Source organism: Sinocyclocheilus anshuiensis, unplaced genomic scaffold, assembly GCF_001515605.1.
Source record: "Sinocyclocheilus anshuiensis isolate Anshui unplaced genomic scaffold, SAMN03320099.WGS_v1.1 scaffold63, whole genome shotgun sequence".
NCBI lineage: Eukaryota > Metazoa > Chordata > Actinopteri > Cypriniformes > Cyprinidae > Sinocyclocheilus > Sinocyclocheilus anshuiensis.
In genome coordinates this window covers 530,693-550,315 of record NW_015552625.1, presented here as the reverse complement: position 1 = coordinate 550,315, position 19,623 = coordinate 530,693, and the positions used below count along the sequence as shown (strand labels likewise).

Genomic DNA, 19,623 nt, shown 5'->3' with positions numbered 1-19,623 from the left:
AACAGTCATTTGGACTTGACCCTTTGCTCTGGGCTAATTATCGTCTGCTGAGTTCAAGTATCAAGTTTTTTTTTCTAACAGTTCCCACTTGCATAGTTTGAGAAGCCTCCTAGTTTGTGTGCATATAAATGTTTACAATACTCTGCTGTGGAACAGAGTTTTGTGCTATAGAACATTTAAATTTGATCAGATATGGAGGCTGAATGGGGTCATTTGTGTCTGCTTGCCCTCTTTGTTTTAAGCATGTTGATGCAGTTTCAGCACAAATTATACAAACTTTATGCGAGCCGGTTATCGCACACGTCTCTTGTTTCTGTCAGCCGCTAAACTGGGTTATTAAACTCATTTACATCATAATGTATCAGGGTTCAGCTGATAGCGTTGGGTCACTGGTATTATGTGTGCTTGTTATTATTTTTTTTAAAACAATTTTGTGGGAAGGTCCATAACAACTTCTCAGCATGTTACTGAATCTGCTGCCATGGCAGGTCAGACAGGGAAGAGATATTAATTAGCCATGTTATAGACGATTTCAGACATAACATATTGAAGGTTAGTTGTGACTGCAGCTTACCATGAATGTATAAACCAGAATAATTTGAGTGTGTGTGTGTGTGTGTACCTGGGTTAGAGGTGCTCTAGAACATCACAAAACTGCAAGGTTGAAGGAAAGCTGATAGTTCAATGCTTTTAAGAAAAACAATTACATTTACGTTTTTATCATTATATATAGTTATTCTATATTTTTAAGGAAAACATTTTTATTCTGTTTTCTACAGTCTTTCTATTTATAAATTTTGTATATATTATTTGATTATTTTTTATATATTATTTTATTATTACTTTTATTTATTTTTTTATTTTGTCATTTTTATTTTGTATATATTATTTGATTATTTTTTATATATTATTTTATTATTACTTTTATTTATTTTTTTTATTTTGTCATATTTTTATTTTATATATTAATTGTTATTATTTATTTAATCTATTTTTAAGATGGATCATTAGACCAATGATATAGTTCAGACGACCAAATAAGGAGATTGGTATGTGTGATGTAACAACTCCATTTCCATATAGAGCTGCTCAGTGTGAGAAAAGGCAGTACCTGTCAGAGGAATGGATTTGCTGTGTGAGCATAGAAAGTGGCAATGTGTGTGTGTGACTGTGTATTACCCCAAATAGCACAATGTATCCTGGTGAGGAGACCCTCTCCTCTCCCATGCAGTGATTTGATACAGTCATAATGTATTTATTTAATTTTTAATTCTTAAATGAGATTTTGAATCCTTTCAGTTCTTGAAAATGGCAAAAAAAAAAAAAAAAAATAGACAGGTTGACACAAAAGTGTCTTGTTGAATTAATGCTTTGAATCTGCTGTGATGATATAATCGGCATCGTGTCCTTTGCTGCACAATACAAGACGTCTGATGAAATGTACAAATTATGCAGAGTAACATCCTATGATCTTCTGTTTTGCAACGCCTTGTCCAAAAACATGTCGATGGAACAGATTGAATTCGCTTTGGCTCGCAATATGGGGCCATTTGGAGCTCTGAACTTTTTTTTTTTTATCAAGTCTTTCGCTATGGCAGCCCTTCAGAAATTATGACTGCTCTCCAATAAATCGGCAGATTAGATCGGACTAACACTACCGCCATGCAGAACGGACCTCAATACAGATAATTGTTTTTTAAATGGCCTTTGCTGGGTGGGTTTTTAATGCCTTTAACTCTCCCGCTCGCTCGCCCATTTTGTCACTCTCTCCCTCTCTGCTATGCATATGGCTGTAGCAGTCAGTGTAAATCAGGGGCATCCAATTAATATTGAATCAATTACACTGTGTGCGATTGTCTGGCATGTGAGCCGCCTGCAATTTTCTGTGCCAAAATGTGACCCAAATGAGTGGCTTAACAAAGACCCCAGCAATTTAAGCTTTTTTTTTCCCTTATTTTTTTTTTCTTCCTCCTTTTTTTTAAAATCACATATTATCTGGGGCTTGACGATCTGTCATGATCATAATTATCATCAAAGTGCCTTTCTGGAGTTCAGCTGCGAGGGAGCGAGTGTGCTGACACTGATCATTTTTTAAGAGGACTTGTGAGGAGCAGCGTTAGTCATCAGTGAGAGCCAGTTGTTTTTATTTTCCGAACCGCCCCGTGAAGTGTGTGTGTGTTTTTGACAGATGTAATAGACTTTCTTTAGAGGCACATGTGGAAATATGCATGCATACAGAGGATGCTCAGTGTCACAAGATAATTTTATTTGTGCAGATGCATGTGTTTGCTGTCACGGCTTAATATGGGGCGACACCCAAACCTTGCTTGTCCTTTTTTTTTTTTTTCAAGAAATCAAGAAAATGAATTATCAGGAAGCGGCAAAGAGACATGTCTTACCGAGCGGCGATGGCACCCTGGAAGCGGCTCTTTATGAATATGTATTCGAATTGGGGGGGAGGCATTCGTCTCTAATTTTCCAAACCTTTTTATTTCCCTCCACCGGCAGGATTTCTTCATACACAAGACCGGTCGTCCCTTTCAAAGAATACCGTGCTGTTGTATGCCCATGTGTGTTTGTATCTAGTCCCTGCATATGTGTACCATCTCCTGTCTGATCTTAGAAAAAATAGCATTACGAATGTGTGTGTGAGAGGTGTGCAGAGCTTTTCCAGAGGGAAGAGGTGTAATAATAGCACAGAATGATGTTTAATTCTCTTGGAGCTGTTTTGCTGCATGTGGAGATGTGTCTCGCAGCATCCCTCGCAGAAACATTGTGATATTCTGCATCCTCAGGCTTGATTTGCATGATACAGTCGGCTCGGTGCTGTGGGGGTGGATGGCTTCCTTTCATTCGCCATTCTCATCTAATGGGCTACAGCACACATTTTTTGTTGGGTTGGGAATTTTGTGTTGCATGGGGGAAAAAACAGGAATCAATTTTTATGTTATTTGTGCAATACTTATTTGTATTCAGTTGAAATTGAGAGATATTATATGAAAAATGTATATTTGAAGGCTTTAAACCTTAAAAATCACACCGTTTTTACCATTTTTTTGCACCAAAGCCGGTGTGCAAGGAAACAAAGGTATTTAGCAGCCAGACGGGCACTGCCTGGCACGGTGCCACCCGCTCCGTCTCAGTTCTCCCACCCCCGCACCCCTTCATACGTTCTTAGCACCCAATGACGCTCTCAGCCCCCCCCATCCCTCCCTCCTGCAGACAATGGCATCGCCTCCTCTATCACAAGAGGAGAAATACCCAGCTCTCTCCTTTCTGTCTGTCCTCCTCCATAATGCCACCTGATCACACCGTCTTTCTGGGACTACCTCGAGCGATCGCTTTTTTTTTTTCGCCGGATGTTAGGTGAAAAAGAAAAGCTATGCAAAAATGCTCAGTATCTGTTGTTGTTCGGAGGTACGTGCAGGTGTAGAGTTCGATTTTAGGTCCGGGAGAAGTGTGATTATGCCTCTGCGTGATTTTGTGATCATTTTACTGATATTCAAGCTCCGTTCTGGTCTGATCTCCTCATTTTATTTGTGCCAACATGTGTGCATGTTTTGTATGTGGGTGGACGCGTGCAGACCCACTGGGTCCTGTCGTATTGCAGCTCTCAAATTGTGTCAGATGTTTTAGAGGAACGTGTCCATAAAAATGTTTATGTACTACAAAGCATATTTATAAATCTCGGCGGATTACAGACAGCTTCTATAAACACAGATAGGAATGGTGCAGAATTGCTAGGCCGTGTGTGTGTGTGTGTGACTGCAAGAGGCCTGTGCGTTTGTTTGTGGTTTTCTGCAGCCGTGAGGTGTGTGTGTGTGTGTGTGTGTGTGAGTTGGCACTAGTACTGCAGGACATCCCTCAGCGGCCAATGCCAAAGAGAAATTGGCACGGAGCAGGGCTGGAGGCATTGGGTGGGCTTCAGGAGTGGTGTCCTTTACTACTCTGTTTACCTTTTACACACACACTGTCAGACACATGCAATGGTCTCGTCATTGCTTCAGAGCTAGGCTAGTTCATTTTTTCACTTCTGTCTTCTTTCTTTTTGCTCTATCCCTACTGGTATCATCGGGCAGACACAACTCCACTACGAGGTCACCTTGACCAGCTATGCCCCCGCGCCAGCCGGGTCGCTCAATACAATCAATTCATCTGGGCTATAATGGTTACAGATGGCAGGACTTGAGTCTCTACAGACACCTTCAGCTCTGGGTGTTTTTTCTTTCTTCTCCCTTCCTGTCTGTTCTGTCGCACCTTCTATCATTCTGTCTCTACTAATCTCTTAAGGGGGTCCGTTTCCCACCTGTAGGGAAGAAAAATCACAAATGAGATTGCTTTAATATCTCAACAGTTGCTCCAAACTACGCTGAGATTAAATTTGTATTTTTGCTGATATCTCAGATTTTTCTCCTCAGAAATACCTCAGAAGAGATCTCAGATTTTTCTCAGATTTGTCAAGATATCAAAGGCTGCAATCAAACGAGATATCAGTATGAAATCAAACATTCCTTATCAAATTTTTTGAGAACTGAATGATCTGAGATATAGTTTTAATGTGATTTAGAGTTATTTAATTTGATTTTTCTTGTTGGTATATAAACAATTATCTCAGTTGTGTCTGTTTTTAATTTCTCTTAAAGAATTTTATGAGGTTAACTTTGACTAACCTTTTCTACTAAAACTTTTACTTTTTACTTATCTATTAATTAGGTCAGTTTTTGTTGAAATATCTTGCTTCTCAGATTTTCTCCTCAGAAAAATTACTTTAGGAATCTCATAGTTTTAGAAAAGTTCTTACCAATGTCTAAAAACTGATAAGATTTGCCAAGATTCGAAAGTCTGCAACCAAATCTCAATATGAATGATCAAATTCTTCCAAGATTGACAAGTTTGATTTGATTTTAATTTATCCACATTCATTTTCTTGTTTATATGTAACCTTTCATCTCATTTGTGTCTATTATTATTTCCCCTAGAGTTTTTTTCTCTCCTAAAGCAAAACAAAGAATTTAAGAAATTACTCCTAAAGCAAAACATCTGGGGAAAGGTCAGTTTTGTTTCAGATGTTTTTATTAGTTACTTGAAACTATAAAGTCAACTGAACTATAAAAGAGTAAGATTTTTGCTTCAACCTTGTGCTTTTTCTCAGATGATTCTACTCAGAAAAATACCTTAATAGGAATCTTAAAACCTTAGGAGTTTTAGAAGAGTTCTTATCAATATCTCGAGCTGTGCTCAGTGTTGTCAATATACCAAAGTTTGCAATCAAATGAGATCTTAAAATAAACTTGAACATTCTTATCAAATTCTTCCAGAACTGAATTATCTAGACTTATCTAAACTATAATTTTATATTTTACACATTAGTTTTCTCATTTGTGAGAAGTTGTTTCATTTGTGTCTATTTTTATTTATCCTACAGGATTTTAAATGAAACCTCTGATAAAAGCTTAACTTTGTTTCAGATGTTTATCCTAAAATTCTTTTTTTACCCCTCTTTAAGTTGTTACTTAAGACTCAAAGCCACCTGACCTATAAAAGAGCAATCTCTAAGCAATGAAATTTTCCTCAGGGAAGTGCCCTCAGAGTTCTCACACAGGTGAAGACAGGATGTTAGATACCCGTTTTCTGATCCGGTTCTGTTAAAAAAAACACCACAGTATTAAGCAGGACAGGCTGTCTCTTGCAGCCTGGTGGATCTCCATCAAAACCTTTCACTTAGACTTTCACTTGAAGCCACACCACACCCCTCACCCATGTGAGGTCCTCAAGAGCGTGCGTGCCACAACTGGAGCTGCCCTCCGTATCTCACTCTCCGTGTTTGTGTGCGATTTGGGTGGTTGCCTGCTTTGCTCATGTTGGTATTGGGTGCCTGCCTAGTTTTAGTGGGTTGTAGTGTTTGTGTATGTGTGTGTGCACGTATTTGCGTGTGTGTATGTGGTTTTAGACTCTGCCGCCGAGACAATATGCAGACGCGCTGCATGACGAGAGCTCTGATCTTTCAAAGATTAATGATTAATTTTCTTTTTCTTTTAAATTTTTTGCTTATTTCTGTCATATAGACACTATACGTTAAATTTAGCAAATCTAACAATAGATTGCATTAGATACATTTAATAGGTTGGTTATGTTTATATGATTCTTTTTAGTGTGTTTGATATTGGTCCGCTGGGTATTCTGATATCCAGATATTCGGTACAATAAGCTCACTGTTGCTCTGTGTGTGTGTGTGTGTGTGTGTGTATGCACATATATGTGTGTATACTGTATATAGATCCATATGAATGTTCAGAAATGTCCTGTTCTGTCAGTTCAGGTGGTGACTGGGCTCTGAATCTCTTCTTTACTGTGCTGGAGACCCGTGTGGGTCACAACCCCTCACCTAGAGCAGGACGGCCTGTCATACTCTTTCCCCTCCTGCCTGCCAATAAGTTAATTGCTTTATTTTTAGATTTGAGTGGGATGAAGCCGCCCAGAGCCTAGCTGCAGCCCACACAGGCTCAACCTACCTGTGACCACAGGACCTCTAATATTTGATCTGTGTACAGTTAGACACAGATATCAACCTTTAATTTCATTGATAAAGACTCCAAATGATGCTTTTTTGTGTTGCTCCATGAGTGCTCACCTGAAAACCTTCTTTTGCTGGTGTAATTGAAGAGAATGTAATATATTTCTCAGTGATATGGCTTTTTAGAGTACAACATTTTTTTGTACTATATATATATATACAACTAATAGAAAATGATCAACCTTCAATTTCATTGATAAAGACACCAAATCATCTCTTTTTTGTGTCTTTCATATTCTATGAGTGCTGAAAACTTTTGATACAGTGTATTTGTATTTACTTACCTGTAGCCTTGATTTGATTGAATTTAATTGCTTTTATTGTAAATATAATATCAGCACTGTAATTTGCATAACTAATGGAAAACAAATTATTATGTCTGCACTAAAGCTAGTTTTTTATTACCTCTGTTACAGCTCTACCTCCTCAGACGTCTGCTACCACAAATATTGAACTGCTTTTCAAATGATCATTTACTCAATAAACCGGCAATTGCCATAAAAGCATTTACTCTTTATGAATTAACTGATCTGTATGAAACAAGATGGAAACAAATAAAGATTTTGAAGAGTCGAGTAAAGCTGAAAACCAGCTTTGTTAAGCAGACATTATTGTGCTGATTGGTCTCTAAGCTCACACCTAGACCCTCACTAGCCTCTGTCAGGCCCACGGGGCACACACACACACACACACACACACACACACACACACACTGGTTTCCATGTTTAATGGGGACATTCCATACCCTAACCCTACCCCTAAACCTATCCCTTATACAAAACACTGCATTTTTAGAAAACTTCGTTTAATATGATTTATAAGCTGTTTTCCTCATGGCGACCACAAAATGTCCCCAGAAGGTAAAAAATGACTGGTATTACAATCCTTGTGGGGACATTTGGTCCCCATAATGTAGGGAATACCAGACACACACACACACACACACACACACACACACACACACACACACTGGGCTTTTCCTGTTAACAAACTTAATGAAAATGGTGCAACATCTACACGTAAAAACATGTGCTGGCGACACACACACACACACACACACACACCTCTACTTCCCATTTCCCAAAAGAGAGACTGTCATATGTAATTGAACCAGAAAGAGACTGAGAGTTGGCATGTGGACAAAAAATATAAATCAAATAAATTCATGTATGTGTTATAATGAGCAATCAGATAGAGAGCTGAAATAAAAGAAAAAGTTATATTTAATTAAATAATAAAATAATATTTTAATAATGAAATAATAATAAAATGATACTTTAATAATAATAATAATAATAATAATAATAATAATAATAAACGAAAAATTAAAAACACAAACAAATCACCCAAAGATAAATAGTTTTTTTTCTTCATATTTTGCATATTGCTTTTTTTTCTCCTTTCTCTCCTTGCCTGTTTTCACCAAAAGTGCTTTGAGGGAGCGCTGAAACCTACATTGCGATAAAAAAGAATTCTTAATCAGGAAAAAAGTAAGTTGCGCACGGCTGCACGGTTCACTCCTCGGATGGACGTGCCGGTTTCAGGAGAGGAGGGGAGGACAGGGTTGGAGTGGGAGGAGAATAGACTCGGGCCGGTGGGACTCGGCAGGCACTGTTTCCTCCGGACTCCTTTAGCCCTACCCTGGCTGTGAGCACACTTCAAAGTTGTTAATATTCAGCTGGGAAACCGTATCCAGAACACAAATAAATTATTAAGTGCATGAACTTTTTAGGCAGTAAGATGAACTGATGGGGCACATCTGTGAGATCCAGGGTCTTTTTTTATTTGTATGTGTGTGTGTGTGTGTGTGTGTAGCGTGGTGTAGTATGGGTTTCTTTGCATGCATTCATGTGTGTGTGCGTGTTTGTGTGCATGTGCGGAGTGGATCTGCCCTTTCCGACTTCCCAGCCTCTGGTCTCCGGCCAAGGGCATGCATAATTGATTCCACACGCGCTATCATTTTCTTGATGTAATTGCCTTAGTAAGATATGATGAAATATATTGGATAATTTATCGTCTCAAAATGGGTAAAGAAAGAACGAAACGGCTGTGCATGTTTAGGGGAAAAGCGCTGGCTGTCCGTTTGACTTCATCCCGGCCGGCATGTCTGATCTCTGTAATACGGGTTGATTAGTTCTCTTTTCTCCTTGATTAGCGGACTTAAAGAGTAAATACTTTATCAATCTCTCCATCCTGAGGTCTTCTCTTCAGCCATCTGTGTCTAATTCCGTCCTCAATTCAGCTTTAAGCTCTTTTCCCTCTTTGTCACCATCTCTTTGCACCTGTACAGCAGAGAGTGTATTGTCATCCTTTGGGAATTATGTTTGTTGTTTGATTGAGACATCTTGCTCTGGACTGCTTGCAGTCAGCTTTTGTGATCTGTTGTGTGCCGCATGCATTCGCTCGTGTGTGTGTGTGTGTGTGTGTGTGTGTGTAAGTGTGAGATGAGATCCTGGCAGAGGCTCTGGACTGTTTGTTTCACAGTGGGGGTTGTGAACCGTGTCTGTTTGTGCTCTGAACAGGAACCTATCCCTGATGGGTGCTGCTGTCTCTAGTCTGTTGCCTGAGCTCATACAACACACACACAGACACACACACACACACACACACATGCATGCATGCATAAACATGCAGTGGGGCTTTACCTGTTTATTTGGACCACACATGATATATAGATGACCTGCTCATGTTGTGGCTGCCTTAATCCTTGTATCAGTTGTCAGCAGAAACAGAACGATCTGAAAAGTGGGAGGAGACATATTATAAATTTCATCAGCCTGGATAATAAATATGAATTAGGTGACAGTCTCTGCTGTAAAGGAAGAAAAGTGAGCACTATGTGTTTACTCTAGAATATAGTTGGGAACCAAGAGTTGCAAGTCAGAACTGTTTCCATTTTTAAAAAATAAATACTTGACATTCATGTTGTTCGAATCTGTTTACAGTTCTCACGTATATTCTTCCATTGATGCAGACGGAATACTGTGCTAAAATAAATACGTTTTTTCTTTGTAAAAAGATGTTTTCTGCATTGCTATTCAGTGTGAAGCGAAGTCCAATTTCCAAGCCTATGACTCCTATGTGCCAGTTCTTTTTAGTGAATCAAAAACACACTGCGAAACCAGTGATGTCTGATTCCCAAGCAAATGACACTTATGAGTCAGTTCTTTGTTTAGTAAATCACAACATTTTTATATGTCAGTTGCAGCAGTTTCTAATTTAATTTGACTTGTTTACTGATCTGCAAGTCATTTATTTCAGCATGTCGAATTTCATGAACCATTCTGTGGCTCATAAGACCTAAGTCACTGTAGTTTCTGGTTGTTCATAAGATAATGTAGTTAAAGATACACATTATAAATTTAGTCAGTTGTATTTTATAAACATTAAGAAATTAATGAAATATGTTGCCACATTTTTTGGTTCTTTGTTGTTTTACATTTATTATTGAAATAATCCCAGCATTTGGCAACAGAATTGCATTTTTTTTTTCAACAAATATATCCCAAAAAGAGGGGGATGAACTTTCTAAGGTTTATAATAGTATGGATGACATGTCTTTATATTCCACATTATTTATCAACTGCAAAGAATATTGGACAATATGATAAATGTAATACCTAACTGAGGAAAGGTATGAAAATAATATATAATGCTGTCTTTGTTTGCGAGACAAAAACTGCAGTAAAATCACCCTCTGTTTGAAAATCCCCGCAAGCAAGTACTAAAATACTCTTAAGTCCATTTCTTTCCCCCCTTTCTCCTGTGCTTTCTCTCCCTCTCCCTCCCTTGTCCTTTTATACTTTTCCCTCTCTTGAGTTTCATTCTCTCCGTTGCATGTCATTCCAGGGACAATCCAGAAGCCGTATGTGTCTCGACACGTCTGAGGCTAATGCTAACCATTCTTTTTATCTCTTCTCTCCCCTGCTGTATCTCTCACACAACTCTCATTTTCGTTCCTAGTTCTTCGACAGTGTCCACGTTAAAAATCTGCTATACAAAGTCTAATTTAAACCTGGGAATAAATAATGTTTTTGTACTTTGAAAATTCTAAATTTATGATTTAAAATGTTGAAGAAATGTGAAGATTCTGCACTATTAAATATGCAGATTTGTCGTATTGATCATGCGATTCATTCAATCAGATGTTCTTACTTCTAATAGAACACAAAGATGCTTTTTGGATCATTCTGGAGAATGTAATAATCTGATGTGAATTCATGCAACTTGAGTGCTAAAACGAAAAAAATTCAGAAATTCATGTTCACATTTAATTCAATTTTTTTCACTCAAATTATCATCTGATAATATAATCTGCTATTAAAAATATTTTATTACATTACAAAAATGCAAATAGAAGCATGTTCACTTTTTGGACCCCACTACATGTGATAAAACCAAGGAAGGAATGGATCCAGGTCGCAGAGGGCCTGGTCAAGCACATCTGTGTCTATGAGGGGGCATTGGAATGGGGGTGGCAGAGTTGAGGGGGCATCCACACAAAGACAAAATTGTCCAGTGGGCCCATTAGCCTCCTTGGGCTTAGTGTGGTCAAACTGGCTGAGCCAGACAGGATGATAGATTGCTTTGTCAGAGTCCCAGGGTGAGCCCTGAACCTGAAGTACTTTGTTTATCTCCAACAAAAAGGCAAAGGCTTTAGAATAATCTACGTCTGTTTCTTTTTTGGAGAAAGAGCGAGCTGCGAGGGTTTGAGGGGGTGAGGGAGGTGCTGGTTGAAGGGGGAGTGCTGGGGCCCTATGGTGGTTGTCCATTAACAGATGAACTTGGCCGAGGTCCAGCTGTTTGATGAGACAGTGTCATAGCCTGCACTCACTCTAGTCTTTACAATTCCTGTCACCCTACTCTCTCTCGCTTTCTTTCTCGTCAGTCGTGTTGTCTGCTTGTCTTTTTTCCTACTCCTCATTTTCAGTCTGCTTTTCTGCCTCTCTTACTTGATTTCTCTCTCTCTTTCTTACACTGTACCTGCAGCCGATTCCTCAAATGCTTCCAGGTTCCTTTTCGCTAAAGGCGAAAACAACGCTACTTTTCTCTCCACCAGCTGCACCCCCTCCAGTGTCAGAACCAGTTTAGACCGGTTAGCTGGCCTTGTAGCCTGGACTCCGTCATCATCTTCTTTAGCTTGGAGGACTTTTGAGAACAAAAACAAAACACCAAAAGAAAATGAAAGCGCAATACTGATAATGCTCGTGACATGTGGGTCCCCGTTGGTGATTTAAAGTAAAGAAGGAGTTAAAATTAACACGAAAAAGCGCTATTAGGTTGAGGAAAAACACGCTTTGAGGAAATCAATGTGTTTGAGGGGTCATTTTGTTACCATTTAGTCCATTTAAGCTGAGCTCGGGCTATAACAGGGCATTAAACGGGACATGAAGGCCCTTTGTGTGTGTTTTGCTGGACAGGGTCACGTATCGAGTGAGCCATAGCAAGGGCATTTCCTTGGTGGAGTCTGTCACTGTCCACCCAGCTGCGCTGTGACTGCCTGTCTGATCGCCACGTGTTAAGAAGCTCGCTGAACTAGGGACCCCTGATGTATGACCCACTTACCCTCAGCCAACAGAGGACACCATCGATTTCTCTCTCTACTCTGAGGGATGGTCAGTGAACCCTGGGCCGGCACTGACCCAGCAACAGTGATTCATCAGTTGGGTCTGTGCTCCATAATTCAGTCCTGGAGTGATGTGAAACTTGGATAGATTGTTTGATTTAGACATGGGTCAACAGGGTTCAACAGTCATTAAAACCTGGAAATATCAGGGAAATTTAGGCTTTTGAAAATGATAAAATATGGAAAATATTGGGGTCCTCAAGAGTTTTTCTGAAATAAATTAAAGCTTTTATTCAGAAAGGATACATTAGACTGATCAAAAGTGACATTAAAAACATTTATAATGTTACAAAAGATTTCTATTTCAAATAAATGTAGTTCTTTTTGAACTTTCTAATCATCAAAGAATACTGAAAAAACAGTTTCCACAAAAATATTAAGCAACACAACTGTTTTAAAATTTAATGTTTCTTGAGCACCAAAGCAATATAATATAATGGTTTCTGTAGAACAATTTGACACTGGAGTAATGTCTGCTGAAAAATCAGCTTTGCCATCACAGGAATAAATTACATTTTTTTAAACATGCAAAATATTAAATGACATATTAATGCATCTATAGCATATTTCAAAAGGAAAAATGACCCTTCATTTCTCATAATGTACATTAATCAAATTTAATTGCATACAAATGATTTATTTGAGGTTTTTTAGAATTAGTATAGATTTCTAATATTGGCCTGTTATTGGCAATACCATGAAAATAATTATCGTCTTACTGGTGTTGGCCAGAAATTCTATATTGGTGCAGTCCAAGTAATCATAAATGTTTCAAAAAGTCACAAACACGAACCTCCTGGACATTTAGTTTGCTGCTGTCGATTTGATAGAACAGATCTTGATTTGTTTCAGTCTTTTTGATTTGTTTGATTTTGTTGAATTTCTGTTTCACTGCATCAGATCTAATTATTGGAACAAGCATTTATTTATTCAGTCGGATACATACAACAGTTTTTAATATTCTACACTAGAATGGTCTTGTGAGGGCGAGGGTAGACTCCTTCCTTCTGGAGCAATGTATCATAAAAGCAATCCCTCTTATCTGAGGCACGGCCCACTTCCCCATCTCATGCAAGGTGTCGTATCAAAGGTGAGCTTGGACACAGGGAACAGAGGTCAGTACTGGTCTGCTCTGCAGTTAATCAGCCATGCCACACACACACACACACCTGCCTGCCTCATAGACCAGCACAGCTGAAATAGTTATCCACTGGATCATACTACTGGCCACCAACTGTCAATCACTGGCTGGGATCCGACTTTATGCTTTTTTTTTAAACTTTATTGTTTGAATGATAAATGAGGCTGTTATTTAGATTTTTACAGACAAAAAAAAAATTATTTTATTCTTTTATATAGCTTTATTTGTGTGAATATGAACATTCTGCTATGCTCCTCTTAGTATTCAGTATGTCACCAAATGTTTACGACACAATCACAGTTATGTTTATGCATTTTTATTAACCAGCACCAGTTTTAGTGGAATGATTTCCTGGTGAGTTTTATTTTTCCTCACATATGTGTTTGCCGGAGGGCAGTCACATTTATTTGTATGTGAGTGAGTGTGTGTGGCTGACCTGAATAGTCAGTCTAGAAGTTTTCTCCAAGTACTCTTTAGGGAACTGGCTGTGTATATCTCCAGCTCTTCCCCTGAATTCATGGGGACAGACCAGCAAATGTGAGTCTTCGGTCAAATGTTAGCTGTGTGTGTGTCTGTGTGTGTGCGTTTGTGTTATACACATTCCTGAATACCAGTGTGTCTGTTATTAAAAGCAATAATTTACTCAAAAATGAAACTGTATCATCATTTACTCACCCTCTTGTCATTCCAAAACTGCTAATGATTGAAAGATGAAAGAAACAAAAGAAGACATTTTGAAAAATGTTCCAACTGTTTTTGTCCATATAATGAAAGTAAATGGGGTCCAAAACAACACTAGACACCATTGACTTTCATTGTATGAACAAAAAAACACTTTCTTTAAAATATCTTCTTTTGTGTTCCACAGAAGAAGAAAAAAAATCATAGAATTTGGAATGACATTTACAGGTGAGTAAATAATGACAGTTTTTTTGTTAACTGTCTCTTTAAGCAAACCAGCATATGTATGTACTGTACATGTTCAGCACTCAAAGCTTTGTTTTTGTGGCAGATACACAGGTCACGGTGTGTGTGCTGCATGAGACGGCTGGCATTTCAGAGTGTGTTCATGTTGCCACTCATGTATGTGTGTGGAAGAACAGACTGTGGTACATGTAACCCGAATGGGGTCAGAGATCTGAACCCCAGATGGAACCACAGGCCAGATACGGCTCGGCCTGGGCCAGACTGACAGGCTGGCTGGACATAGAGAGACCAGAGCGGTATGTATAGGAGGACAGGCTCAACATAGACAACATGGAATTCATTACACCCTGCCCACCGTCACCGTAGCTGGCTTGGATTTCTAAGGATAGATGTGATCTGGCTATGTGTGTATTAAATAGCACAGAGCAAACTTGATACTATTTCTTGCAACTTTGGCCAGCAGGCTATTTCTGGATGTGCTATGCATGAAGACACACAATGTCCAAGAAACTGCAGAAACATGCATCTCATAATGTGTTTTATTTGATATTAGCATTACGCTCCCTACACAAACGGGAACTTTCAAAAACAAAATCCCACTACACCAACTGAAAAATAAACTCCTCTACTTCCTCCTCTTTTCAACCGTCACTTTCCCTTCACACTTCACGTGCTCACTTTAAAACCCTGTGAGTGATGTTTTAAGGTGTCATAGGCACGCTATTGATGCATTTTACCTCAATTTGGTTGAATTTTATTGTAGTTTTCTTTGTGATGTGCCTTAATGCATTGCAACAAGCTCTTTGGAAAAAATAAACCCAAGATCATGCAAGATTAATATTGATTACTAATAGACATTTTTATTTTATTTTTGTATTTTTTTTTTATTCATTACTGAAATAGTTCAGTGTAATTAAAAATGGATTAAATATTGATTTTCAAATTTTTGTGTGTGCTATGCATTTTTATGTTGTTTATCATAGAGCTGCATGATTTGGGAAAAATAATCGAATTGCTTTTTTTCTTAAAACACTTGCAATTACCATTTAAAATGTCATTTAAATAAATAAATAAATAAATATCCAGGTTTGCTGTGCTTGCTTGCTGTGTTGCTTGCTACACAAAATTGACCCCCTCCCAAAAATTTGTAACTAATTAATAATAATAATAATATAATAAACAAATTATTGTAAAATATTGTATATATTGTGAAATACTGTAAAATAAAAAAGAATATATGAGAAATACTCTCCTTTTCCAGTGTGTATTTGGCCTGTTTATACAATACATTGTCCCCCTTCCTGTAAGCATCTTCTTTGGCCTGACGGAGCTGTCTGAGTTTTGCAGTGAACCATGGTTTGTCGTTGTTGTAAGTTAGATGAGTCCTGGTAGGAATGCACGTCTTCACAGAAACTGATATAAGATGTTACAGTCTCTGTGAGCTCGTCCAGATCGGTGGCAGCAGCTTCAAAAACACTCCAATCAGTGAGGTCAAAACAAGCTTGTAAATCCTGCTCTGCTTCATTAGTCCACATCAGTAACTATAAATCAAAATTATATAATAATAATAATAAACAAATTATTGTAAAATATTGTATATATTGTATAATACTGCAAAATAAAAAAGAATATATGAGAAATACAATATTATTATATAGTAAAATTATTATTATTATGACAGTACAAGATGACTATACTAATATTTATTGCTGTCATAATTTCTTAATTTTCAAATGGTAAACCACTGAACCTTTTTTTAATTTGGAAAACCACAGAAAGCCCTTAAAGCTTCTCTTTTGTTGACAACAGCTAGTTTATAAGTGTATCTCATCACAAGTTGGGAAGATGACAAGAAATAGATTATTAGCTTAGCAATATCCAAACATCAAACTCTGTTGAAGGAGAGGTTCCATGATGTTTATAATGCTGCCTTAGAAGACAGCTGCAGTATTTTGTGTTAATATTATTTTTAAGGAAAGCAGAGGGTACTGGGATGCCGAAGCAACACAAGGGAAGTGAGTGATCTTTAAACTGCCCGTCCCTTCAACTGCTTCTGTTCACATCAATAGAGAGAGAACAAGGTAATGGGGTCGCTGGTGTTGGAGTTTGATGTATGGATTATGTTTACCGTGGCATATTTTGTTTGTGTGCGGGGGCCGTTTGATGAATGGACATGCCCTCCAGATTCACATCAGCACCTGCGCACCCTTCCTTTCCCTCCATCCTGAACACAGCAGCCAAAACTGCCCCCCTCACACCCCTGGTGCACCTCCATTTATGGGGTTATAATTGGCTTGAATTAAAAAAAAGTGCAGAGACAAAGAGGCTGCATCTTTTTTTCCCTTCATAATTGTGTTTATATAGCCCATTTCTGATGTTTACTGTCCGTGCCATGAAAGGATATAGTTATGTTTATCTTAGATACAGGTTCACCCACTGTTAGATGTTTCTGTTTAGTTATGCAAACGTGAAGTCTTTCTGCTTACAGGGGCTAGAGTATCTGTGATGTTTGCTTTTGGGCTGTGTGAAGTCTTGTTAAAGTGCCTTTTATTAACAGTTTGCCTGGACAAGAGCTCTTTGGCACTGAGGCATAGAGTGAGAGTGAAAAAAGGGAGAGAGAGCAGTTTTCCACAGCTCTTACTCCTGCAGAAGGACCATCAAAAGCCACATCAGTGCCCTTAATGGGGCCCAGTCCACAACTGATAGCTTCAATGTGTCCAACAAAACTATAATCCTGAATACTAAAATATCCAGACAGCTTTATGTGTGTAATTCATTAGGTATAGAACATGGAATATATAGAGAAATTAATCTGTGCAGCTGTAAAATGTGGGATTTTAAAGGAATAGTTCACCCGAAAAGGAAAATTTCGGTCATTATTTACTCACTCTTAAGTGGTTCCAAACCTGTATGAATTTCAGCTGTAGAAAACTTGAGATACAATTTTGAAGAACATTCTGTAAAGTAAATAAGGATTGGGGCTGTTGAGTTTAAAAGGGTGCAAAACCACCATAAAAGTAGTTGTAATAACAGTAATATCAAATGTCAAAGTTAGTAGAATTAAGAATAAAATTGTAATGAAAATATATAAAAAAAAGAAAAAATATATAAATATGTTTTCATTTTAATGTATTTTTTCTTTTATTCTATTTAAATTAAATGTAAATAAGTAGGATTAAGAATAAAAGATTAAAATTAAATTAAAGAAAATACATAAGTTCTTTAAATTTGATTTCTGTGCTCATGTGTGCATGTATATAGTGTGTATATCCAGAGCTCCAAGAAAACACAACACATTTTGTTTGTGCACACTTGGTGAATAAAGCTCATCTGATTCTGATTCTAAAAATCTTCTGATCCAGTCGGCTGTTAACCACTGTGATCAGTGAGCCAGTTTGCTGATTCTCATTTTCAGAGAAAAACAACTTAAAATTCGGTCTGCTTGTCTTTTGAGTCAGATCTTTTCAATTAAATGCTTCATTCAGTTCCCTAAACCACTTGAATGATTTGCTCACAAATTATCAAAAAGGTTTTGTGAATTGGATGAGCCAATTTATTGAACAGATGAAAAATGATAAATGAAACTCTCACCAAGAAGAGCTAGTGAATAATAACTTCTGTTCATCACACATCTTTTGTAGAAGATTAGATTGAAAGAGTCACACAACCACTTTTATGAAGCTCTTGCGTCTTTTTAAAAGCATGACAGCTCCAGTCCCCATTCACTTTCATTGCATTAAAAAAGAAAGCAGCCGGTACATTTGAACCCGGTCTCATGAAAATGCGTATAAATAGTGCGCCAAATAAAAATGAAAACTCGTGGTATTGATATGCAAAAATGGACTTTGGCGTGTATATGCTACGCATGTGTTTGGCGTGCATATAATACGCAGTTTTCGCGTGCATATGATACGAAATGTATTGGCATGCATATGATACGCAGTTTTCACGTACATATGATACGCATCTACCCCACAACCCTAATCCTACCCATCGCATAGCATATACACGCCAAGGTCCATTTTTGCGTATCAATACCACGAGTTTTCATTTTTATTTGGCGTACTATTTATACGCACTTTCATGAGATCAGGTTGTACATTCTCCTTTAGTGTTCCACAGTAGAAAGAAAGTCACACCGGTTTGAAATGACATGAGAATGAGCGAATAATGATGTAATTTTTATTTTCGACTGATCTATTCCTTTAATTCCGAAATGTGGCAGAGTTTTTGGCGAGTGCAGCGCAGGCTTTGTGGTTTGCATGAGAGCAGAGGCCGGTGGCACTCTGTGTGGGGTGGAGAGGTGAGTGTGTGAGTTTGATCTGCTCCATTGTCTTCCCTCTTCACACAGTGCTCTCCAGTGAGAAGTAATCAATAGCAGCAGTGGCTGACTCTCTGCCTTTGTCTGCGTCTCTCTGCAGCTACTGAGAGACAGTTTTGACATCTCGGCATGCCGCGGGCAAACTCTTACCCTCTCTCTCTCTTTTTCGTACACACATACACACACACATCATGCCAGCCTGGCTGCTCTTTGTTCAATGTTGTACGGCTCTGCCTTTCCAGCACACACAGGGGCTTGTGTAGGAGTGTATCTCTGTCTCTCTCTCCCTCTCTTTTTTCTTTTAAACATTCCATTTTTATAACTCTGCGCTGTTAAACGCATTACACTGATTCCATAAGCCGTGCTGTTCTGCTCTGGAGAGCTGATGCTGTGAACTCTGACCTCTGCCAGACTTTATAGCCTTTTAACAAAAAGTTGTTAATGCCTTTGATAAGTTACGGGTCGGCTGCATGTGCGAGGGAGCGTGCGTGGACGGGCCGTGGGGGAGGAGACTGTGTGTGACCTCACTGCTGGAGTTGAGGTTATATCAATAGCCAGAAAGTTACTGGCTCTTCAGTTATTTTTAACTGTACAGTAGTTCTTGTGCAGGACGGGTGGAGCTGTACTGTACAAAACGCAGTTTTACTCTACTATGGTGAGACCGGTGAGATTGAGATCCTCGTGAATACAGTCCTCATGCATTTGGTTCCTTTTTGACCATTTGCACCTGGCTGGGTGTTTGTTTGTGTTGTGGATGAGTGTGGCTGCAGCACAGAAGCTTTTAATTTTCTTTGAAGGCAGACTGTAAAAAAAAAAAATGTTTAGAAAATGAGAATGAAATGTTGGTAGTGTGGTAATGTAGTAAATAGTTTCCCCAAAACTATGCATGATAATGTGTATGATAATAATAATAATAATAATAATAATTATTATTTTTATTGCTTAACTAATAAACCCATATTAAGTGAATTATAATAACTTAGTTAGCCTATTAAAGGGGTCATATGATGCTATTTTAAAGATCATTATTTTGT

General features: G+C 38.1%; 1 protein-coding gene and 1 long non-coding RNA gene across 2 annotated transcripts in view; one reads left to right on the top strand and one right to left on the bottom strand.

Moving 5' to 3' along the window:
* Positions 1–19,623, top strand: part of LOC107666449 (B-cell lymphoma/leukemia 11A-like) — a 57,177-nt gene that overhangs the window by 5,587 nt on the left and 31,967 nt on the right. The gene's annotated exons all lie outside the window — the stretch shown is intronic.
* LOC107666452 (uncharacterized) lies at positions 8,369–9,320 on the bottom strand. Its single transcript, XR_001631664.1, has 2 exons — positions 9,220–9,320; positions 8,369–8,856 (listed from the first exon to the last, which is right to left on the bottom strand). It is a non-coding gene; the product is annotated as an uncharacterized LOC107666452 (long non-coding RNA).